The sequence below is a fragment of the Protopterus annectens genome, chromosome 4.part1 (assembly GCF_019279795.1).
Source record: "Protopterus annectens isolate FY-2018-M chromosome 4.part1, PAN1.0, whole genome shotgun sequence".
NCBI classification, from domain to species: Eukaryota; Metazoa; Chordata; order Ceratodontiformes; family Protopteridae; genus Protopterus; species Protopterus annectens.
The window spans coordinates 765,541,826-765,568,652 of record NC_056734.1 but is presented as its reverse complement, the minus strand read 5'-3'; the positions used below and the strand labels follow the sequence as shown (position 1 = coordinate 765,568,652).

The following is a 26,827-nucleotide window of genomic DNA, read 5'->3' as shown; positions in this document are numbered from 1 at the left end:
GCAACCTTCGTTGCTTCATCAGACAAAGAATTATCTGCTCAACTGCTTGTTTTATATCACTCTCAGTCAAAAAATTTTTTTCCAGTTAGTGACATCATACAACTTTTGAAAATTTAAAGGCATATATGACAAGAATATTGTAAAATACGCATATAAAATATATATACACAAAAATGTAAAGTATGTTCATATTTATGCATATCTAATTTAAAACAGTTAAATAATCTCATTAAAAATGCATATATATAAAAAGTGCATATAAATAAAAATGCATAGTATATTCATATTTATGCATATCTAATTTAAAACAATTAAATAATCTCATAAAAATGCATATATATAATATATATATAAAAAATGCATAATACAAAATATATAATAAAAGAAATATATGTATATATATATATATATTTTTATTTTATGCAAAAAATTAATTGTGTTGAAGGCGTCTAGCTTTAAGAAATGGAACCAGTGATGTACAACCATTTAAGCCTGGATATCTATCAGCATTGAGCTTGATAATCCATCTTTGTTCTCGGCTCTCTGTAAAATTTTCTATATCTCCTCCCCTCACATTTCTATGTATATGTTGTAAAACAAAGAACTTGAAAGAGTGTGAAGGGTCAGTGTTTAAAACATGTTGAGCAAGCGCACTAGTAGTTTTATTATTCCTGATGTCTCTTATGTGTTCCAATATTCTATCCTTTAAGTTTCTATTTGTTTTTCCTATATAGAAGGCATGACATATTTGGCAGAAACAAAAATAAATAACATCTGTGGTTTTACAGTCTGCATATGAATGTGAGTATAGTGTAAAATTTCTAACAGGATGAATATATGGTGTAGTACTATGAATATGTGTACAAGCAGTACAAGACCTACAAGGAAAAGTACCTTTGCGTCTGGAATTATAGGTAGTTTTTTTGACGTCTTTATTACACAATTGTTGTCATGGATTTGTCACTGATGTGACATAAAACCCCATTGTTATGAGACACTGACTACATATATGTTGCAAACATCTGGACATTCTGCATACATCTGTCAATGTAACTGCGCTCCATAAACCTTCCTTAGTATCCTTTCTTTCCATTTGCCCTCTCTCCCTTCTCTACTCTACTCTAACTTTATTTCTATCACTTCTAACTGCTGCATCTCTATCTAAACACACCTTGTAAAATATCCCTGTTTCACTGTTTATAATTTAACATTTATATAATACATACCACAAAATGTCTTCCTTCTGATTAATACATTTCATTAATTGTCTACATGAAAAGCATTATTTAATTTCTGTATTTTAATATGTACTATAAGCATATGTTTTCTTCTGATGAATGCATTTCTATAATTGTTAAAATGACTAATATGTAATTTCTGCTGGATCTTTTCTCCTCGGGTCTTCACTGAAAAATGGCTATGTAGCTCAGTCAGACAAACCTGATCAACAAATGTAAAATAAATAAAAATAAATAAATAAATAAATAAATACATCTGTACAGATAAGTGGTATGGCCTGTACACTTTAAAATGGTGCATCTAAGGTGGATGACATGAACAGGCCTTTTAAAGTAATATAATGGGGAGACAGTCAACAGGCCTTAAAATGGTATAACCAATACACATGACAGCCACTGTACTATATTGCTACCTATGTATTGCATGTGCTACGGAGATTATATACCTAGAAATTGGCCAACAGTGGATCTAAGGTGGATGACATGAACAAGCCCTGTAAAGTAATGCAATGTGGGCATCACCATGGTGGAACTGGCCTCAAAATGGTATAACCAATGCACACAGTTGCCAGTATTGAGATTAGAACCCCTACCTATCTAGTGTTCTGTATTATAGTGCTACATCATTATCATGTGCACCACAAAGATTAGACATCTACATGCTGTCCAACAGTGTTTCCAAGGTGAATGACATCAGCAGGCATTGTAAAGTAGGGGAATGGGAGGTTTACTGGGTGGAAAAGGCCTCAAAATGCTTTAACCTAGAAACACACACACAGTTGCCAGTGTTGAGATTAGAACCCCTACCTATCTAGTTGTATGTACTATAGTGTTACATGTTTATCACATGTGCCACAGAGCTTTTATGGCTGAAAAGTGTCCGAAGGCACTTCTAAGGTGAATGACATCAGCAGGCCTTGTAAAGTAGGGGAATGGAAGGTTTACTTGGTGGAAAAGGCCTCAAAATGCTTTAACCTAGAAACACACACACACACACACACACACACACACACACACACACACACACACACACACACACACACACACACACACACACACACACACAGTTATCAGTGCTGACATTAGAACCTCTACCTATCTACTTCTACATGCTATAGTGCTATGTACTTATCACATGCGCCACAGAGTTTATGTGTTTGCAAAGTGTTCAAAGGCACTTCTAAGGTGAATGACATCAATAGGGCTTGTAAAGTAGGTCTATGGCTGATTTACTGGGTGGAAAAGGCCTCAAAATGCTTTAACCTAGAAACACACACACACATACACACACACACACACACACACACACACACACACACACATACATGGCAAGTGATGTGAGATTACAACCCCTACCACACTGCTATTATGCAATGGAACTCATCTTCAGTTACTGTTGGTGTGCAAATGTCTGTATCAGGACATCACTCTATGCATTTCAGGGTCTCTCTCTCTCTCTCTCTTTATGCCACTTTCTCTGTCTGTCTGTCTCGCTCTCTCTCTCTGTCTCTGTCTGTCTCTTCCTCTTCCTGTCTCTGCCTGTCTATAATTGATATATTTGTATATGTTACCTATATATATGTATGTCTATCACACTCACCAGATGCACATATATCACATATGTGCCACCTACAGATAGCTGAGGGTAATCCTGTCTGATGGGGGTGGGGAGTGACAGTTAAGGTGTACATAGCTGTCTGTATGCAAAGACATATATGGGCAACACAGTTGTATAGTCAGATGTGGGTTTAGACATGGGCTGTAATTCTCTAAATGTAGGAGCATGCCCAGTATGATCTTTAATATTAAGAGTTGGACTCCATTCCAGAGCTAGCTGTAGTCCGGTCCAGGATTTTATGTGCTACAGCTAATTGGCTGATGAACCTATGTAAACAGTCCAGCATCTCAGTGATATACTGGCTGGGGATCTCCTGGCTGTGTGCTATCCTTATTAACTGGGTCATGTCCTGGTGTGCATACAGACTGATTTGGACAGAGTTTTCCATAATAAGTGTGATATATTCTACATAGCACTGTGATTTCCTGGTATGTCAGTGGCAGACCAGTATAGAGTAATGTGATGAACCACTGACAGACATTTGTTTACAAACTCCATACACCGTAGAAAACTATGTTACAGCACAAATTGTTCTAGTGTGCACATTCTATGTTTGTATGGCCAGTGATTGTCCTTCCCCCTTATATGTGTCTCTTTGTCCTTCTGTAGTTCAGTCACAGGCTTTGTCCACAGTTGCTGCGATGTATTTGTAGTTATGGTGTGAGTGGGGTAGAAGTCGTAACATCACACACAGGGTTATTGACTTCATACCTCTGACTGTACCTGTTTAACAGGTTGTCCATCATTGCACCCCTACATCTGCTGTGTTCCTCAGACATTTTGTGTTGCAGGTTATTATAAGGCTACATGTTGGCCATAGCTGTCAAACTCTTACAGACTGACATCTGGACAGGCCCATATATAACAGTCAGACACAGGCCCAGACATGGTGTCAGGGTGTTACTATTGCTTTTCCAAATGTAGACAGTTGGTAGAACGGTTTTGTATTAGCTTGCATTTTCTTATGGGTATGACATCTCCTTCTCAACTGTCTGTCATTGATGTTTCACATCAACCTTTACTGTTTTGCACATAGTTTGTCAGGCAAATGCAATGTTATGAGAAGCAGAACAGATATATGAGGCATACGTGTAGACATTCTGTGACACCCTGTCATTCCAGGGGTATGGATGGTGCCCACTTGTTGTCAGTACTGACACAGTAACGTGGCAGCCATTTATAACCTGGCACTAGACTGACTTGTCACAACCTGCTGTTCTACTAGGCACTGTCTAGGTTACTCAGAGCTGTGTACTGTCCATATATGTGGCCCCTTGTCCCTCCATTGTCCAGCTTTCCTGCAGTAACAAATACTGACTTCTGGACATTGTGTACAACTCCTACTGTAGGTGTAGCTGACATGCAAAATAGTTGGCATGGCCAGTCTCAAACCACAGACCCTGTTAACTACAGTACTGTATTTAGACCACTAAGCCACAAGAGTGAGTGCTGTCTACTTCCTGACAGTATTAAGCACACACAGACATAGCACATTGGCCCATGCATATTGTGGACATGGAACAAGTTAGCAAGTTGACTGGGACAACCGTGGGAATGTGTGGTCTGCTGCTATTACCGTACAAACATAAATGTTACTGCATTTCTATGGGAACACAGGTGTGTTGGGGGGACGCGGCATACCTCTCAATTGTACAAGTTTCCACAGACTGTCCAGATGTTTGCTTCATATTTTGGATCCATTTAGCATAGTATTGTAGTTGTCTTGGAAAATGCTGGCATATCATTAAAGACTGAAGTTAGAAAGTAATGACAGACATTTGAGTTTCAGACTTCTTACCCTAGAGACTTAATGCAACTGCAAGACTTACATTCTTTTCCCTATTCACATATATATATATGTCTGAACATCAGAAATCCCTCTACTGCTAATACCTCTCTATACTAAAAATGGCTCAAACCTTACTATCTGTAAATATTCAAATAACTCTAACTTGTTATTTTTTATTCTCCTCCCCTTTATCTTAAGCTCCACCAAATAAGATAATTGTGTGCTACAATGTATGCATTGGATATTATAATGTCTGTATAACTCAATGTCTTGAATGTTTCATTACTAAAATGTTTTTTTTTTTACCAACAATGTATAACACAATAGCTGAATTTATTTTGTTGCTGTATTTCTTTGAGTTTTTCTCCTTGGGTCTCCACTGAAAATGGGCCAAAAGCCCAGCTGGACTAACCGGCTTAACAAATGTCAATAAATAAATAAATACAATAAATAAAGACCTGTTCTAATATCACTGTCTAAGTTTGTAAGAGCAATATTTTATAACTGTCTCTATTTGTGGGCCTCTGCCACACATTTTGTTATGGCTTTCTATGAATGACATTCTGTGAGAGGCTGAGAGATGTGCATGGGGCTCCAACACTGACATCCATGCATGTGACCTATGACCCCGCAGTTTCTTAGTCCCCCACATATACTGCAGTGAGTTTTGAGGACTACTGCATATTCTGGGTCAGCCAGTATTTGGCAGACATTTCCTGTTGTCCCACATAGCTGTCAGTTGTCTGCTGATATCCCGGTAGCCCACCCATTCCCTTGCATACATGCAGCTATACCATAGATATGCTACAACAGTGTACTACTCCATTCATTTGTTGTTAAGAAAAGTGACTTACCTTGTGCCTGCAGCAGTTGTTAGGACAGTGCTTCAGGGCTAAATCTGTTGGATGCATGCAGTACACAGCTTATACATGGTAAGGTACAGGTAGTGTGATGTGTGTGTCATCCTTTTTACTGTGTGTGTGAGTTGGAGTGAGGTGTCAGTCCCTGGGTACCTAGGGTGTCAGTGTATGTGCTATGGATTGCCTCTTTGCCAAGGCCGGGGCATACTGAGCATGTCTATGTCTGCCTACGGGGACAGGGTCAGGAGGTTCCTCCTCTGAGTCCCCCTGTGCCTGTGGGGACCTTGGCAATGGTGGGGGGCTGTGTGTCCCTTCCCTGTGATATTCCTGCTGCAGCTGTTTCCACAGGATCTTCTTGTGTAGCATGGCAGATACTATGAACATCTGTGCACATGTGGCTGGAGAGTACTGCAGAGCTCCACCAGATATGTCAAGGCAGCAGAACCGTGATGTGAGCATACCAAACACATCCTCTGCGATGTTCCTAGTTTGTGTGTGTGTCTCATTATGGCATTCTTCAGTGTGTGTGTGTGCATTTCTGATGGGTGTCATCATCCATGGTTCCAGTGCATTGCCAGGATCCTCCACTAGATGATCGTATGGGATGTCCCCCCTGGCAAATGCCTGGTATAGCTGTAATGTGTGCCAGATATGGGAGTCATGATAACTGCCAGGGCTGCCAGCACACACATTGATGATAATACCCTGAGCATTGCACACAACCTGGCAGTTGATAGAGTGATACCCCTTGCGATTGACATAGACTCTACCCTCTTCATCAAGTGGTGCTTTGATGTGGAAATGACTGTAGTCTATGGCACCCAGTGCCTCTGGGTAGTGTGCTATATGGTGGAAGAGATACATATTGGAGGTCCTTTCATCAGAGGTGCTGGGGAAATAAATGTGCTCACTGGCATGTGTTAGCATGACATCCAGGAACTGGTGGAGTACCCTGGATGCGGATGCCTGTGAGATACCCATGATGTCCCCAGTAGGTTTGGTAAATACCTGTACCTAGTATTCTTAAGACTACACATACCTTTGTTTCCAGTGGGATGGGTTCCCCAATGTTGGCACTGGGTCTGAGGGGAGGGTGGCAGAGCTCCTGTAGTATGTCCCTGTCCACTCCGTAGCACTCTACTATCTCTAGCTCGTGTAGCCTCTGAAAGGTTACCCTGGGTCTGAACACTCTTCTCCTCCTCAGTCTGGACCTATTGTCAGCATCATCATTATCACTGAACTCAGCCTGTAGTGAGTAGAGATGTAGCAAAGCAGCAGCAGCCCCTATAATTTTGTCAGTTTAAATTCCCAAGTGTGTACTCCAATAGTACTGATTATGCGGGAAAAATCAGATTGAAGGGTGTCTACATACTTTATACTGATGTGCTGCAGATGCAGTCTGTGTGATTGGCTGACTATGATACATTCCACCTACCAGATACATTAGTGAGGCGTTTGAGTGGGCCAGTGTGAGTGGCAGGGGGGCTTATTAGTCATTTATAGTTGATTGGCTTTTCTAAGCTATTTCCTTTTATCTTTGTTTTTTTCTTCAATTTCCCCATGGCATTTCACACAAACCTATGGAGCTAGTATAAACATTGCTAAGAAGAAAGTGCCCTCCCCTGTACACGAGCACATTTAGCTTTTCTTTAACCAGCTAAGCACAGCTTAGCAGCCTCAGACACACACCCCTGCTTAGCTGTGCTTAGCTGAGCGCAAACAGGAGCTGATGAGCTCCAATGTGCTTACACAAACCATGACACACCACCTTTTCATGTCAGCTGTCTTTTCTGCCTACACTACCATGGCTCTAGCCCTTACACAGTTAGTACCTGTGGACACGGTGGCCCATTTAGCTATTCAATAAACTTAGCTCATTTACATACATCTAACTGCGTATACCCAAGATACTGCGCTACACCACAGCCTATGTCCTTAGCAACCATTATAACCTGCCATTGTATGACTCTGCCTACTGGCCAGTATAATGGGAAACTTCATATAGCTTTAAATCTCATATTTTACTATTTTAATTTTTATTTTGCAACCTATTATGTTTGTGCATCACTGCGCACCACTTAAACACGACATATGTGTTAAAACAACTTAATTTTTTTATTAATTGCATCACTTTTAAATATCAGTGGCCATAGTTTTGGCCATTGGCATGTCTACTGCACCTAATGCATGCTTTTATTTGAGTTATCACAGCCCCTTTTTTATTTTTACATTCTGGTACATGGTTAGTAACCGTGTGCATTTTTCCTGCAGACACAGCTTCTATACGGACGCCTGTCTGCTTCCTGGATTACAAAATTACCTCATTTGCATGGTTTTCACCAGAAAATGAGGTGATTGGCATTCTGCGAGTGCATCCATGTCTGCACAGTGCTGGGAGGCTTGTGCATGGCCCCAGCCTAGTTTCCTGGATCACTCGGTGGACATGATCCATGTCCGAGCTTTAACATTATTCCTACACAGAGAATAGCTCTTTGTAGGCTTTATTGAATTATCCCCTATATGTTTAACAGCAATTTATGTACCACCAGGGAATAATGTTGATACTACTGAAAACATCCTGTATTGGATATCCCAACACATTAACCATGAAACTATAATACTTGGAGACTTAAATATAGACTGGCAACTCATAAATTCCACTATCCCCCACTGAATCCACAAACTTGTACAACTTCAGACAATTAACCACACCTACTAGAATCAATAAAACTTCAGGGAGACACTCACTATTAGACTGGATTCTTACAAACAATCCAGACAAACTGAAAAAAGTAGGCTGTCTCTCGGATAGCATAAGTGACCACATACCAACATATGCTATTAGAACTCACCAAAATGAAGATAAACATATTGTCTATAATCAAATACAAAATACAAGCCAATTTCAGCAAAGATATTTTTAATGAAACACTAAAACAAAAAATAACTGGAATGTACTTAGAACAATGCTACGAGATACTGCTGTAGAACACTTTAATAACATATTCTTACAGACCTTAAATAATCTAGCACTAGTACATAATAAAAGAGTAAAGTCCAACACCGCACCATGGCTGACAACAGAAACAAAAAAAAATCATGATAAAAAGTGATAAAGCCTGGAAAGATAGTATTAAAATAGAACTCAAAATCCTTTCCAGCAATTTATACATCTTAGAAACCTTGCAAAACTCCATGTCAAACAGGATAAGCAAACATGCTATACCAATCTGCAAGACAAACATATAAACAACCCAAAACTTTTTTGGTCATCACTAAATAAACTACTCCACCCTGCCAAGACCAATAGTCCCTCTCCAAAACAGACTCTATCCCTCCACAGTTTAATTCCTACTTTATTTATTTAATATTATCTCTCTTAGACACTAACACATCTGTCTAGTCACTCTACCCCTGTCCAGTCAAAACCACCCACAGCTCTTCAGTTTTAGTCCAGTACCTACCACCCTCGTAAGGTAGTTGCTCCATAAACTAAAAACTACTTCTGTAGCTGTGGACCAACTACCATCACACTACTCAAAAACGGCTGCAGAAGTCATAGCCTTCTCTGTGTCCATACTAATTAATAGGTCCATAGCAGAAAGATATGTCCCGTCACTGTGGAAAAAATCCTACATCATACCACTGCACAAAGACCACACATCTACAGAGTTTAATAACTACAGACAGTGTTTCTCTCCCCTCACCAAAATATTAAAGAAATGCATCCATATGCAGCTGATGCATTACATAACCTCAAATAACCTGCTGTCAGAAACGCAACATGGCTTTAGGCCCCAGCACAGCACCACTACTGCACTACTGCATTTTACCAATATAATAAACCAACATGGAAACAATGGTCTGCTTGCATCCACCATGTCCTTAGAGTTGTCAAAGACATTTGATACTGTCTTGCACCAACAATGGCTCATTCAACCCTCCTCAATAGGACTTTCACAATACTCTTTGCTGTGTTTCAACAAGCTGTTAAGTGGCAACAAACCTATGTATCCTTTCAACCAGTTACTACAGCTGACCCTCAGGGCTCTGTCCTGGGTCCTCTACTATTTAATATATTTATTAAAGACCTCCACTCGCCATGCTAGTTTAGTGCAGTATGCAAATGACTCAACATTAATATGTGCAGCCTCAACAATAAATAAGGTCCAAGACATTACCCAAAAATATTTATCTTCTGTAGAAACCTGGCTTGAAGAATGAACCTCCTACTCAACCCCAAGAAAACTAAGTTAATGCTTTTCATGTGAAAAAGTTGCTAAAATCAAAAGCAATTTTTTACCATAAAGTCAGCAAATACTATAACTGAAACTGTTAAATTAAACTTCTAGGTGTTATAAATAGATGACAGTCTCAGATATGACCAGCCTATACTGCACACCATTAAATCTACACACCAGAAACTAGGATCCCTTTATAGGATCAAGAAAAATGCTAGCCACCTATTGTAAGAAACATAAACAATACTCAAAGAAACAATTTTGCCTCTTGCTACAGTAGAATAGCTAAATTTACCACCAGTCTCCCTCATAGGAAACACCATTGTCCTAACTTAAAGCAATTAAACTGGCTTGAGCTGCACAACTGTCTAACATATTCACAACTATCTACAACACACAAACTCATCATCCAGAAAAATGCTCTGCACTACAAAACTTATAATTGCCCTACTGTCCAGCTAAGGAATTCCATTCTAGTAACAAATTCTTATCACTTACAAGTAAGTCAAATAATCTTGCAGGAGATTCACTCTACTCCCTGTGCATTGGTAAACTCTGGAATGGTATCCCACATAAATAAAACTATCCACAAAACTCAGTAGTTTTAAACCACTGCTTAAACAACATTTTAACCACCTCTGGTCCTGTACATGCTCATCACAGGGTTAAAACGTTTTCACAGTACAATAATATCCAAATATTCTCTTTAAACATAATATTCTCAACTTCTTACTGAAATGACAAAACAAATTTTATACATAACTGCTGCCTGTACAATCCACTAAGTTGCATGTGTGCTTTCTCTTTAGTAACTTCCACCTCTGTAAAATCTTTGTGTATAAATGCAAATAGAAATGTAACTACTCATTTTTTTGACTGGAACGTAGAATAATGCAATGTAAGCAAATGGAGCTTTTGATTCCAGGCTTTTGCTGAAAATGGGTATTACTCAGTCGGACTTTCCCGGTAAACAAAGGCAAATAAATAAGTAAATAAATAAATAAAACAACAAATACATACTTCTGAAGTAAAATCTAAACGTTCCAAGGAAAAAACAAACACCTATGTCAAGAATCTCAATGGCAACACCCTCTGAATTACAGCTCAACGACACAAAAATTACAGAACTAACTGATATTGCCAACATCCTAGCTGATAGGTTCAGTGCTAACGTTACCCCCCTCTCAGCCCCTAAATGGCCCATATCTATACAAGAAGAATGCAGAGTCCCTATAATCCCAACTACACAGGTAAAAGCTGCACTCTCTAAAGCCAACAACACAGCATCCATGGGACCGGACAACATCTAGGCTGCATTTTACACAAACTTCAGAACGAACTGGCTCCCACCTAAGCACCATGTTCAATCATAGCCTCATGTCAGGCTTTGTGTCCACTGAATGGCACACAGCAACAGTTATCCCACTCCACAAAGGGGAAGCCACCACTGATCCCGAGAACTATCACCCTATTAGCCTGACAAGCCTTGTCTGCAAGGCCATGGAACGTATCATCTTGGAACTCATAAACAAAGACATTGGTAACCTCCAAACTCTGGACCCCACCCAGTTTGGGTTTGTGAAAGGCAAATCATGCCTCCTGAAACTGATCGACTTCTTTGAGGCAGTCACCAAAGCCATAGATGAGGGTAAGGTGGTTCACACAGCCTATCTTGACCTCGCCAAGGCTTTTGATACCATCTCCCATTCTGAAATTATAGCTGAACTCACTAAACTAGGTATAAATCCCAAAATCACAAGATGGGTTGCCAACTGGCTCACTGACAGAACCTGCACTGTAAAAGCTGCAGACTCCAAATCTGACTTCAAACCAGTGACAAGTGGAGTACCACAGGGTTCGGTCCTGGGACCTCTCCTGTTTGGTATCTACTTCTCTGAAGTACAGGCTAACACAGAAGGCCTTTGGATAATGAAGTTCATAGATGACTGCAAACTAGGAGCCATAGTCGAGTCCCCAAATGATGTGGACATCCTATAGAAGGGCCTCACTGAGACAGATGCCTGATTCCAGAACCATGGCCTCAAGCTCAGTGCCAAAAAGTGCATTGTTATCCGCTTTGGTAAAAACTCTATACCCATGATCTACCATATAGGCGGCAGTCTACTTAACATCAAATGTGTGATAAGAGACCTTGGGACTCAAGTGGACAGTAGTCTCTCCTTTGATAATCACCTTGTCACAGTAGTCAGGAAATCTTTCTACATGGCACACCTCATCACAAAACGGTTCTCATCCAGGAAAAAAGAGGTCATTGCTCCCCTCTACTCAACACCCATTAGACCCATTATAGAGTACAACGCCCCTTTTGGAATGTACCTCAAAAGACATCTGTAGCAGCTGGAAAGGCCACAGAAGTACCTCACAAAGAGCATTACTGACCTCAAACAGATGCTCTACACTGACCGTCTCAAAAAACTCCAGCTTTACTGCATAGCATATTGCCTACTCCGAGGTGATCTCTGCCTAACATATAAAGCTATGTCAAACCCAGAGCTGTTGGACATGCTACACCTAAAGAAATCCCAGTCCCTTGAAGCTACATGCTCTAGGGACCTAAACCTTGTCACCACAATAAACAGGAAATGCTGGAGGTATAGATTCCTGTCCCAGAGACTTCCCATACTCTGGAACAAGCTACCCATCTATGTCAAGCAAAGTTCCTCATTAGCACTCTAGAAATATATAATAGAAAAATCTTGATGAGTGGATGGGAAATAGGAAATACACCCCGGGGATCAATTCTGTGGCTCTGCTCGACAGGGGGACAGGAAAATAACTTTCTTGGGTGGCATAAGCCAGGGAGACTTGTTAGCTTGGCTTACTTAGGACCTTGAGCTGATAGCCTAGTACCTACCTATGAGCCTATGAACCTATGAACAACAAACATCAGAGATACTTCAATTATACCCTTCTGCCACTTCCTTGTCTCCATGCCCCTGCAAACTCCTTCCTAGCTTAAAATCACCATTCATAAAGCATCAAACTGATTTCTCCTCATGCATGAAATAACCTAACAAAACACATCTCTCTTAATCTTATCAATTTGAAATGGGTACCTATAATTTGAAAGATGCTTTTGCTCAAAGTTAGTTACTCATGAGTTTCTTTAAACAGCCAGGTAATTGATTTACTACTTAGTTGTCATATTCAGAGCTATTAGCACATATATAGGTCACAAATACTCAAGTGTTGAGTCACTTAGGTAATGTGTTAAAATACTTGTGAATTTTAAGTCACATACTAATTTTAGTTGCTTGCATGTGGCTTGTTCCAGTATGAACAGAATGCTATATATGAACTATGGATAAAGCTTTTCTCCCAGCTGGCCAATTCAAAATGTTTCTGTCCAGCTGGACCTACACAGACAACAACAAATTAATAATTAGTAAATCACATAGCATCCATATGCATATGTGACAGTTCCATGCATAACAAACACACACACACACACACACACACACACACACACACACACACACACACACACACACACACACACACACACACAACAAAAGAGAACATACACTAGAAAAAAAAACTTGACTGAAGTATATAGAACACATGAACAACATTTGGCTTAAGAGCATGCTGAGCTTGGCATGAGACAACCAAAATGTGCAATGCTGAAGGCAGTAAGTCCATTTATGTAACAGAGACCAGTGGTGACAAATCCATGCATTGATGCAAAGCCTGTAGCACAGCAGTTCATAGCAGAGTGTCACCATTCATAACAAAACGTATATTATGATAATCAGAAATGATGCAGTCTGCTATGTCTGATGAATACCAGCGGTGACAAAAACCACATACATTGCTGCAAATTATCAAATGGGAATAATATAACTTACATAAACTGTAGTAAGAAAAGTGTTTTCATGATCAAATGGTCTAAGTGTTACAGAAGCACATACTCAAATAAATATTGAAAAAACCCTGATAGAAGGACTGTTGCCCTGTATATTATTTTGAGTCTTACTGAGGTGTAGAGCATAAAAAAGCTGTAGCTGCCATACCTAACTCAATAGAACAATGCTCAAAATTCGTTCGACTACAGCCAATCTTCTGATGTGATGCTAGCACACACACACACACACACACACACACACACACACACACACACACACACACACACACACACACACACACACACACAGATGTATGCCTATGTTGCAAGGCAGTTCATACTCCCAAAATAAAGATGTGGGTGTTACTTTATCAGTTCTTAAGATTTCTGTCCCACAGAATTCCAAGAGTCTAAGGTTCATTCCTGGCCTATGGTTGCCATCTGTATGAAGTTTACATAGGGTAGTATTCATAGTTCTAGGTTTAGAATATGCATAGGAGTAATCCACCAAGAGTGGCATTACATCAATATGTAGATGTAGTCAGTGGATGATTTTCAAGCTGAATACATAAATGTGCAGGTGTGCTGATGCCTACTTAAGGCAAGAGTGTAAGTACCTGAAGATAGACTTAAAAGAGAAGCAGGGAGACCAATTAAGTGTATCAGGTGCCATGCACATTTGCATACTTCTGCAGTTCAAAGAGATAAACATAAAAGAGCCTCAGTTGCATACAAAATACATAAAGGACCCCAAACTTACGTAAGTTTAACATTATCATATTACTTTGAGATTACTCAAGTTAAGTGGCAAATTAGTTATGGAAAATGCAGACTTTTAAAAGTAAGAAAATAATGGAACTACTTAAATGAATTTGAAGACGTTCAAAATGCTGGATCATTATTGAGTTCACTTGTTTTAGTGATATGATGAGCATATTGCAATGGCTTTGGTAAATACTGTAAGCCGAAATTTGTCAATGGGAAATCATTACAGCATTAGTGGAAATGATTATTGATCAAGAGAAATCATTTACTTTGGTGTCTTTCAGTGATTGTGCACACTTGGTAGAAATGCTGTGATTTAATTCAGATGTACTGATGTGGAAAAGATGTTTTGTTGACTCAACATGGGCTTTTACTGGGATATTCCTGTGTCACCGATGGATGAGAATTGACAGCAGAAAGTGATAGGGTCTAAGGAAAAAAATAATTTCTTAACAGACTGCTTCCTGTACTACTGTAAATGTATTTATATTAGTGCAAAGGTTACTTCAGCACAGTTTTACTTGGCTGGAATCTGCATGTGTATATAATTATGGGGGAGTCAAATAACTTTTTTGGAGGATGGCAGGCATTGTTTCATTGCTGTGTTGTTTGATGGGATTTTTGTGTATGACTGGCATTTAATGTGCAGTAATGATAAAGAACAAGGGGTCAAGGCAGAGAAAGGACAACTGAAATCATTTTTACAGGGTCAGCAAGTATCTACACTGATTGCAAAGCAGATAGAACAGGTGTGACTCTTCTTTTTACAACAAATCTGTGGATGGTGCAGAAATATGACTATGAATCTTATGTGGGTGAAAGAACACTTCATTAGCATATGCTATTTTACATAATTTCTCATTTGCATTTCATTATGAGTTAATTTGCTTAGGCTTACTTGCAGACATCACACATTAATGTAAATAGCCTCTGTGAATTGTGGCCTGGCTACATACACTTATTCATAGACAGCATGGACACTTGTAACACATTTACACAGTGACTATGAATACTGCCCTTATTTTCCCATGTCTGCTTAAGTTTTTTTTTTTTTTTTTTTTTTTTGGTATTGTCATTTCATCCCATTTTCCATAAGCATGCTGACTGAGTGGCTTCTGCAAACTGTCTATGAATATTGCATTTATACTTGCCTTTGTGGCTTGGATCATTTTTGGTAAAGGTCCATGAAGGACCACGTCACCTGTTTCACTAGCAAACAGAGTAACAGATATGTATATAAATAATTAAATAAAATAAAGTGAAACATGTTGGCATATAGTAAACATTTGCTTGATCTGATGAACTGTGTTCTGGGGTACTTGGACAGGATTGCTTGTGATGGTCATAGATACCAAAATCAAAGGCACTATGCCAAGCCAAGTTGTGTACAATACATGACATCATCTGTGACACAGTAGCAAAGATTACAAGCTGTGTAGATAATACAAGAAAGTGTCATATTCATGACAATTCCAACCATGTAGAGGGAGAGAGAGACACACACATACCCAAGTGTATTGAATGGCAAACAAAGAGACACTTGCCCAGGTGTATTGAATGGCAGGCAGAGAGACACATGCCCAAGTGTATTGAATGGCAGACAGAGAGACACATGCCCAAGTGTACTGAATGGCAGACAGAGAGACATGTGCCCAGGTGTATTGAATGGCAGACAGAGAGAGACACATGCCCAGGTGTACTGAATGGCAGACAGAGGGACACATGTCCAGGTGTATTGAATGGCAGACAGAGAGACACATGCCCAGGTGTATTGAATGGCAGACAGAGAGACACATGCCCAAGTGTACTGAATGGCAGACAGAGAGACACGTGCCCAGGTGTATTGAATGGCAGACACAGATACACATGCCCAGGTGTATTGAATGGCAGACAGGGGGACACATGCCCAGGTGTATTGTATGGCAGACTGAGGGACACATGCCCAAGTGTACTGAATAGCAGAGAAAGAGACATATGCCCAGGTGTATTGAATGGCAGACAGAGGGACACATGACCAGGTGTATTGAATGGCAGACAATACTTATATGCATCATACCAAGGTAGAGCAGCAGTAGCCTTAACTCTGTGGCACAGAGGGATGAAGCATGGACTAGGGCCCAGATGACCTAAGTTTGAGTAGTGGCTTGGTTGCTGTAAGAGATGTTCATGGAGGATTGGGCTGAATGTCATGTGACTTGTCCATTTATGGGGAAGGTGTGCTGGTTCCCAGCCAGCTAGCTCTGCTGCATGGTTCAAGCTGAGGCTTGCATGATAGGCTTGATTTGAGGAAGATGTCATCTGTGCCTAACAGAGCCAGTGATGTTAATGCTTAGTGTGTGGAAATGAGCAACCATGTGCAGAAAGAGGCATGTAGGCAATCTGTGAGGTGATGCATGCGCTGGCATTACCAGCAGGGTGGAGTTAGTATTGCTTACATGCCCTCATTGCCAGGATACCAGCAAGACAGAAATAATCACATAGATAGGCAGGTAACACACTCTCCTTTGATGCCGGCATTTCAGAAGTCTTTGGGTTGTGTTCCCACTCAAGATGCTTAGATTAAGTTTCCAAAACTGGCACTGTAGGTCAGCATACGTATGTGTGTGTGTGATGGGGGGGGGGGGTTCTGCTCTCAAGAGTGTGGGGTTATTTGGATGAGACGTTAAACTGAGGCCCCACCTACTTCACTTAGTGGTTGGTCTGGTGAATGTAAAAGATTCCATGGCACTTAATAAAAAAAAAGTGGGGGAAATTCCCTGGTGACTGGACAAATTTCCCTTAGTCAGTATGAATACCACCTCAGTTCTTCAGTGAAAAGAGGCCACTGGCCAAGTAACACTATCCCAGTAAACAAAATAATGAATAAATAAATAAATAGATAAATAAACCTGCATGGATGCCTTGAATGATGTTCTATTTGGTACTGTACTAAATACATCATGAGTAAGGGGGGGTAAAACATGATGGTAATAGGCAGAGTGCACAAAGATGCAGAAAAAAGACATCTGCTGTATGCATTATGATAATGAATGTACTATCCATGTAATATACCAGCATAGCAGAGTAACTGCCAAGGGTAAATTCACAACATATTGTGACTATAATGAAACAAGCAGAACTTGTATAGTAGTGTGTCCTACACAGTATTCTGTGTTGCTGCACGACACAACAGCCCATGAGTGAAGGTATGTATTCCAAGCACCATGCAACACAGTGCTCAGAGGTGTTGCACAAGGCTGCTTTAGCACACCAGCTTGTAATATTGTATTATCATACCCAGATAGAAGGATGCACTGTGCCATGTACAGAACTCAGAACAGGGAAAATGTGTTGGACTGTGTGAATGGAAGGAAAGATAAATCAAGAGGGGAACTACCAACAATGGGGCATGTTTGTGGAGGCAATGCAGATGCAGGATGTGTATAGTGCTGTACTTGTTTTCAGCAGACACAGGCCCACTCTTTTGTAAGAAACTGTGATGATGGCAGAGTGATACAAGCAAACTTCTATAGTGGGTTGGGATGACATGAATGACCAATACCATGGGGAATTTCAGAGGTGGGAAGGGAAGGACCAGTTATTTATGCACAAAGCCTTCACAGTGCCTTTGTAGCCTTTCACATGACACTAAGATCAGTCACTACTACAAAACTAAGTGAATGTAATTTGTTTTGCAAGTTGTAAGTCAGCTTTATATGTATGGTTCCCATTCTGTTGAATGGATGTTTTAGGATCACTGTTTCAGTCGTGGTGGGAACAGTGGTATTACTGTAGAAGTCTGCCCACTGGTGGTGGATCACTTTCAAAGATAGTTCATAGTACCTCTGTTGTTGTTTGCAGGATGTTGGTACGTTAGTCACGTTTCTTTTCCATACAAAAGACTGTGATGAAAACTAGCTATATATATATCACAATTGTCTTTCATAGATTGTGGTTAATGAGCTCACAGCTAAGTAGTTTCACAAGGGAGGAACAAGCCCAGTGGATACGTTATTGAATCTCTTTGTTGGTGAGGGTTGATCTAAGGTAAAGGATTTTGTCATATTTCTCCAAATTCTGTCCCTCAAAGATCCACATCTTGTATTCCTCAATGTTGTTTTAGAAATTTTTGAATCATGATCTGATTTTTGCAAACTAATTTTGTATACACCAATATATCTGAGTTATTTAATTCTGTGTAAAACTAGTAGTTGTCTTAGTTTGATCCTATGACTATTGCAAAGATTCTATCTGTCTCAGATTGTTTATCTTAATGTTGAACTTTTTTAACATTATACTTTTTAATGTTATACTTTTATTTATATGTGGAGCTTTTCTCCCCATCCACCACTGAAAATGAGCTACTAGCCCATTTGGTCCTCCCCAGCAAACAAATGTCAAATAATAATAAATAATGGATTATGGATAAAGGTGTCAATCACAAGATCTTAAGCAAGCTGACACGGCAGGGCTTTTATGAGGCTGTATATATATATATATATATATATATATGTATTTTTTTTTTTTTTTAATGTTGTTTTATTAAAATAACCCGCTGTGGTGGTGATGCGGTAGTGTTGTCTCCTCACAGTAAGACGCTGTCCGGTTCGATTCTCAGCTAGAGCGTCTTCTGCATAGAGACATGCGTGAATGGGCGTTCATTCGTTGAAAGTTGTGTGTCAGGGCTGGTAACTCGGCACGTAAAAATCAACTACCAATCATTAGTGGACTGGAGTTCCGCTGTGGCGACCCCTAACTGGGAAAAGCCGAAAGACGCAACAACAACAAAAAAAATGTTTTATTAAGATAAATAGCCTGAATCCAGGAACCCCTATCTAACAATGCATTGTTACAATATAAAAAGAAAAGAACACAGTGTTCCACAAAAACAAATAATAGCATTTCATCAAAAATCAACAGCGTTTGCTACCAACACAGTGAAACTTGGACAGTACCTACACACTAGTTTAACAAGCAAAGATAATTTAGAAAACATGCTCATTAATGTTATTTCCCAGAGCTGCCAGACCTGATTCTGTTATTGTGTGAATAAGCTATCTCTGAACTGATAGAGGAAGAAAGATTTTAGCTTGCAGTGAAAGGAAATTGTATCTCTGTGACTTGGAATGAAAATTGCTTAGAGAAACATTGAAACACATGTGGGACTGTGTTAAGGTAATGGAATCTGGGGAAGAGTTTCAAAAACAGCGAGCAAAGGATTTAATATTTAAAAGGGATGTGACAGTGTTTTTAAAACTACAAACTACTTTAGATATTGAACATTATTATAAGACTATCTATTATTTCCAATTATAGGAATGAGACTTTTCCAAACAATATTGGTGAGGATTTTCCCAGAAGTGGTCAGTAAATAAAAGACTTGATAATCCACTTAATCTGATTTTCTCTCTCTTTGTGAAGATTAGTAATTAGTGTCAATCAGTTGTCCTCGAATTTCCCAATTGTTCTAAATTCACAGAATGATCTGGTAGAATTTCAGGAATGATTTACTTGTGCTGTGTCCTGTTAGATTGTTGTTGGCCCATTTATTGGCATACCTTAGTCATTCTCTGGTAGAAGGATCACAAATGTTCGCTTAAAGGATAATGTTTGATAGATTTGATAATGACATCTGTTACAGATGACTCCCTGTTCAAAAGTGTCTTGGAGTATTTATTTCATTTAATAAGAATGGCTTTACTTCACTTTTTAAGTGTCAGAACGTCTTAACATTAAAGTAGAGCATCACCACAACAATTTTCTCCATATGTCACTATTACATTCATAGATTCATAGGTAGTTACTAGGCTTACAGTTTAGGGACCACTAAGGAGCCTTGCCCAATTTCCCAATTGCCCCAGAGCACTGCCTGTTAAAAAGCTTGTTTGGGGTCACAAAGTAAGCAAATGGAGACTGACAGAATCAAACCCTGGGCTACAGGAAGCTGCTCATTAACATCTCTTAGCCTTAATCCTTTGCATTAACTACTAGAAAGAGTTCATGCCTTCTACCCTCGTGCTACCACTCCTTACTTTTGATGTGTCAGGTGTGAGATTTTGTCTTCAGCCATTTGGTATGATAGTGTCTTTTACTGTTATGAGTGTCCCTCTCCTTGTCTTTACAGTAAGCTTTGCTTTTCTGGTTAAGCAGGCAATGACATCTTCTACAAACAAGGCCTAATAATGATAGATGGTGCAGCCACTAGTTTAAGCACATTCTTAGTGGTTGTCATGCTTGAACTCTTTCCAGTATGTGCCACCACGTGCCATCAAGTATGATCATGTGCCTTGTAAATGGATATAACCAGATGTCAACGTGAACTGATGAATGGGTAGAGACATTTAAGTGACATCTATTGTGTGCTGGTTATAATGTTGGCTTGTGGCAAAAGTTTGTGAAAAATTTGATGGAGTGGTGGTCCCTCCAGCAGATATCACACACTATCATAAATCTTGTAATGTGAACATCCCTTTAAGTATCAGCTTTAACACGTAAAAGAATGGTGCAACACCAACACTGCATTAAAATAAATATATATAAATAAGCATGTATTAAAATAGCAGGACATAAACTCCATAAAGCTTTATGATGTTATAAACTTCATTGCACTGAACTTCACCAGATTAAAAAATATATCTCTTACCAAAACTCCAGATATAAATGCACTGAAAGTTAATGTATGAGATTCTGGTCCTTAAATAATAGTTTTAAATGAACATATTTATACAAACCTCGTAGAAGATAATAGTGCAACAGTAAATTCAAGTAAATGTAATATTCACACCACGGTGCTAACAGATCGAAATCACAGCTGAATACACATAAGACTAAACCATGGTAAAGCCTCAGCAATTAAGTGCTTATTTTTTTTATGTAAGACAGGTATCATAAAGATGCCGCAACTATATCCAGTTAAACTTTTATTTTATTCCATTTTGCAGTTTATGTGCCGATCGTGTTGGTTGTCTTCATGTTGCCTGAAGAAATACCTGATTGTCCCAATGCTAGCCGTTTTGTACTTTATTTGCTCCCCACTAAGCATAATAAACGTAAAGCCAATTTTAGTTGGTTTTTGCTTCTCTTCTCTTCTTGCTGTAAATCCATTTGATCTAATACATCTCTTCCCCACAAATGCTATAATAGCATGCACAATCTGAAAATATAATTGATTTTGTTCATTGTCATTAATTAATATGTTTTGAAAACACTTTAATAACGTATTTCTTCCTTATTATGCTGATGTCTTCATATGTGCTGTAACATAGTTTGCTAATAATTGTGACTAAATGTAATAAGAAACAAAAGGCCATTTAGATGGATACCATAGGTAGAATTAATAATCAGCATAATCATTAAACCAAAACTGTTGACCAGACTCCATCCCAGAATGTTCAGTTTTAAAATTAAAGCTAAAGTTTGGGGTGGACAGACAAAACCTTTGTCTTTTAAGTGAGGAAGAATAATCAATACCCACACGTGGATGGCAGTGTGGCCAGCACTCTCTACTAAGTATGATGCACTCTTAGGTGACTATGCTTAAAAAAAGAGAAAAATAAATGCTGAGGCTGTTTCATGGGCTGTTCTTGTGTTGTGAAAATTGAAATGGTTCCCCTTATGAGTCCCCAGCATTCATCTAAAAAGATACAAACTCATTTAATTCATCTCATTTCAGAGTATATTTGCAAAGTATATATCTTCACAATGAATATGGAACTACTGCAGTGTCCCCAAACATGTACTCTCAAGAAGCCTCATAGCATCTGCAGTAGGAGTCAATATTATTTTAAATCTAGTAGTCATCTGTTTATTTCTGTGACCCACAGTAAGTGACCCACTCAGAAAAAGGTAGCAATAGTAAAAGGCCCAACACTAAGCTCTATGGCACTTTGATGGCTGCATACTCTCTATTCAAGAGAGCTAGTTAACTTTTTATGTTTTGTTATGTTTTTGATCTAATTTATTGTATAGAAAGAAGTTAATTGAGATTATCAAATATAAATATATAAGACATTTTCCTATATCCCATTGCTTTTCATAAATCTCTCTCTCTCTCTCTCTCTCTCTCTATATATATATATATATATATATATATATATATATATATATATACACATGCTTTGCATACTCTCAAGACTTGGCTATGATGACAGTTGCTTGTTTATAAAATTCTACCCAGGTTACAAGCACAATCTTCACTTCTCAGACCTGATATAAGAGCAGGGGTCTCCCATTTCTTTACATAAGAACCATGTGTTCCCTACCTTACAAAGTGTGCCATGGCTTAGGAATCCATTATGGTTAATCAACTGCAAATTAAACTATACTTGAAAACAATGCAAATGAATAATCATGTCCATACAAAAACTCAAAGCACAAAACATTATACCTAAACCAGTAGTTTTGCTAGAGGGCTCCTCATCTCCATATCCAGAGCCACAGTAAAGTATGTACTGACATCACAGTTCCCTCCATTGCCAGCCTTTATTGGGTAGCAATCATTATATGCCACCCTTAGAAATGAAAGGAAAGTTAGAGTTTTAGAAGCTGTCATTAAGAAATCACAGCCACTTATAGATAGCATATAAACTAACACATTAATCTTTTTTTTTTCTTTTTAATTCTAGCTGTCTATTGCTACTTTAAAAATATAAGTTTTCGGATTGTAAGCTGCCATTAAGGTAACATATTCTGAGCTAGTGCTGTGGCATAGAGGTATAATACCCTGTATATGGCCCTGGCACCATAGGTTTGATTAGCAGCTCAGGTGTCTGAGGTGTATGCAAGGGAGAGTGGGCATCTGCACTTCCCTGGTGGGAGGGGAGAGTGCAGCATGCACAAGGCACAATAGTGCAGCTGATTTCCCTGTTGGAGACTGGGGGATAGGCATGATTATTGAGAGCAGGAGGGGCTATCCTGCTGATGTCAGCAACTAAAGGATGTGACAAGAAGTTCAGTGCTGATGCCCACTGCAAGTCCCATCCTTGGGAATGTTACTAGGCATGTGCATTGGGGAGATAGTAAAAGCACTCACTGAAAGTGGTATGATGGTACACCAGGGTTCTCAATGTCTTTACTGGCACTGGATGTGGGATGGAAATAGCATGCGGGAGGGAAATATGGTTCCAGTACACCCTGTAAACAATGAAAGGAACTGGCGGCAGTTGGTGTTCAAATGTGGGGTGACAAAAAGAAGACAAAAAAGTGATTAAAGTCATGATTGCTTGATGCAGCCTATAAACTGCTAAAACTGTGTATTTAACATAGCAATGAATTAGTAAATTGCTACTTTAATAGATATATTTTTTATAATCTTTTTGCTCTGTCATTATTAATGACTACACAAAAATGTTATAAAAAGCATGCTTAGTAATGTGGTAATATATTTAGTTGTTGCTACCCGAAAAAAAAAAGTTTGAGAGTTAAAACTGTCATTTTGCTGTTATGATTGATTATAGACAGCACAGGAACGATAAATGGGTATGTTACCTGGGGTCTAAGCAACTTTGTTACAACTTTCCTGCACATCCAGCATGGGGTCACTATACCCACAACCTTGGTGTCAAAACATGTTATCTCTATGTTCACATAAACTCAGAGAAAATGATCAATTTAAAAAAATGAAAGACTCACCTCTTCCTTTTTCTTTGAATCATGCAACGTCACAGAACCCACCACAACTTTCAACAAGAAAAAGTGTGAGGTACTGACACATCAACAGTATAAGGCACTAATCAGACAGCGGCTGTGATTAAAGTGTTAACAAAGCATTAGTGGACAAACCCTAGGAAACGACAGTTTAATGAAGTTCTTGTCAGCGAAGGTTATACATTTATCCTTTAGGTTGTCTGCTGTAAGTACACGCACAGTATCATTAAGTGAGTGTGTTCTTAGTCAGGTGTCAGACTGAGCATAGTTATTGTCAAAAAGATGCAGTTGCTCCCTTTCAACATTTTGAGCGAGCAGTTACCATGCTCTATGTTCCCTGAAGCAAGAACAAGAGAGTCAAATGTGTGCCTCTAATCCCTCTCAGCTGACGATGTAGAGTCATAGCTGAACATTTGAACTTAAACTACATCAAAATATTATTTTTCTGTACAACACAGAGCAAACACAAACCATCCAAATCAGAAGAAAGTCTGTAAACATCTCCTTCTTACCTAGTATAATATTTACTGTGTTACAACAAAGATACAGGACAAAGGATTAGCATTTCACTCCTAGTAGTCTTTCAAAATAATGTAAGCAGAAATGTTGAACTAATTTTAGCAGCAAGCCCTGCATTTTAAAATAGGCTTGAATGATATCAAATTTTCAGTTGTGCAACCTTTTAGTACAGATAAACATTAAAGTGGCAATTTTTGTAATGGGCTGTACAGTCCTATTTTGAAATGGCTAAGTATAAGAATATGTTTTCATTGAAGAGCATTGACATATCTATTCTTCTGTTGTAAATATTAATTAAATATTAAAAATAAAGCATACTTTAACTGGAGAACTTTGCACCGGCAGTGAAACCTGATCATCTTTTTGATTAACATGATGTCTTATATTTTTTTTCTGTTAGCTAAATTGCTTACCAGAATTCATGACACCAAAAATGTCTTAATATTACAAATACTGTGTATACACACACACACACACACACACACACACACACACACACACACACACACACACACACACACACACACACACATAAATGCATGTGCAAACAAATACTTTTCAGGTCTGTCATGCAGTCTCTATATGCTTACACACTACAACAGATGATATATTAGATAAAGTATGCTAAGTGTATATTAGTAGCACTCCAGTGATGATTTTGGTAACGTGCATTACCTACATAACTAAACTAAAAGGCAATCCAATAATCATACAATCATTAGTCACAAAGTCTTTTTCTTAAATTTCATATTTAATTTGTACTTTGTGGCTGTTGCTTATCTTTTTCTCATTCTGCTTCTTGTCTTTTTTAACATTGTCTGTTCAATAAAATGAGTCTGTGATTGTCCTCTTCTTACTGTTTTCCATCTTTCTCCTTTGTTTTCCTTCCACTGAGTTATTCACACAGCACACTGCACACACTATATTGACCTCACAGACAGACAGACAGACACAGACAGACACACATACATATGCGTGGCTACCTCCCAAGAAATGCAAGCATTTACTAATTTCTTTCCACAGCTAACAGTAATAAAACCTGATTTTCATTTGCTTTCTTCTTAACAGTAAACTGACCATTTAAGATTCCAGCTTGTCTTTCTTGCACAACCCCCCATCCCATTTTTTGTTCACTGACCAGCTTTTAGAACATTCTGTGAAAACTAGTCAGAAAGTCTGTAACAAGATATGAATCAAGTCAATATGCAGATAAGTTTGCACTTTTTTTCTGGGTCTATATTAGAACACCAAACGTTCAAAATTTCGAGTGTTCTAATATCGAACCCTATGAATCGAAAATTTAAAACATCGAACATACAGAACAGCAAATTTTTTCCTTGGGAAAAAAAATTGCTCTTCCAAAACACATACACACAGCACAAGCACACCAAACAAACAGCAATCCACACACATACACCTAAACTCTTACACCTAACCCTTCACTAAACTATACATACACCACTAACTATCCACTTACCTTAACCCAAACCCTAACCCTAAGGTCCATCACTATCACACAGTCACCTCACCCGCGCTCCAACCCTAACTCACCAACCCCGCCCTAACCCTCACATCCACTCATTCGCACACTTACCTGACCCACGCCCTAACCCTAACTCACCTAACCCGCCCTAACCCTTACGTCCACACAATCGCACACTTACCTGAACCCAACCCGTAACTTTCCACCACTGCGCTGAAAATACTGAAGCAACAGAAATGGACAACCAAATTCTTTCCCTAGGAAAAAATTCAGTTTTCTGTTGCTTCGATATTTTCAGCGTTCACTGAAAACGGGTCGATATTAGAACACTCGAAATTTGAACATTCGGTGTTCTAATATAGACCATTTTTTCCCCAGTGTACTGTGTTGATTCAGAGTGCCTAAAAAAGTTCAAATTGCCACCCTTAAGTTCCTCCATGTATAAACAGGCATGGACAAGCAAAGATGGGCACTTTGTATGTATACACAAGTCATACACTGTAAATCCGCTTTTATCCCTCCCCCATACCTACCAGTTAATCACTATCAGAATGATTAACTTCCTTTGCAATGAGGGGACTCATCTCATGAGGTTAGACAGGTGACCGTGTTTGGTATTCTAAAGTCTAGATGGATGAGTAAAGCCGAGTGTAGTTAGCAAACTAGAAAGTAAGAGACTGCACATTTATTTAATGCTTAATTATAGCATGTTTACAGCTCTTTTACCTGATGCAGCGCATCATAAACATGAATTCAGCTATTTTAAGCACCATCCTTGTTTTATTTCTAATGGTTTGGAGCTGAGTCAACATAATAATTATTTCC

At 38.9% G+C, this 26,827-nt stretch overlaps 1 protein-coding gene across 1 annotated transcript in view; it reads right to left on the bottom strand.

Annotated features, from left to right (window-relative positions):
• Positions 1 to 26,827, bottom strand: part of LOC122801304 (extracellular calcium-sensing receptor-like) — a 137,352-nt gene that overhangs the window by 109,762 nt on the left and 763 nt on the right. The window lies entirely within an intron of this gene.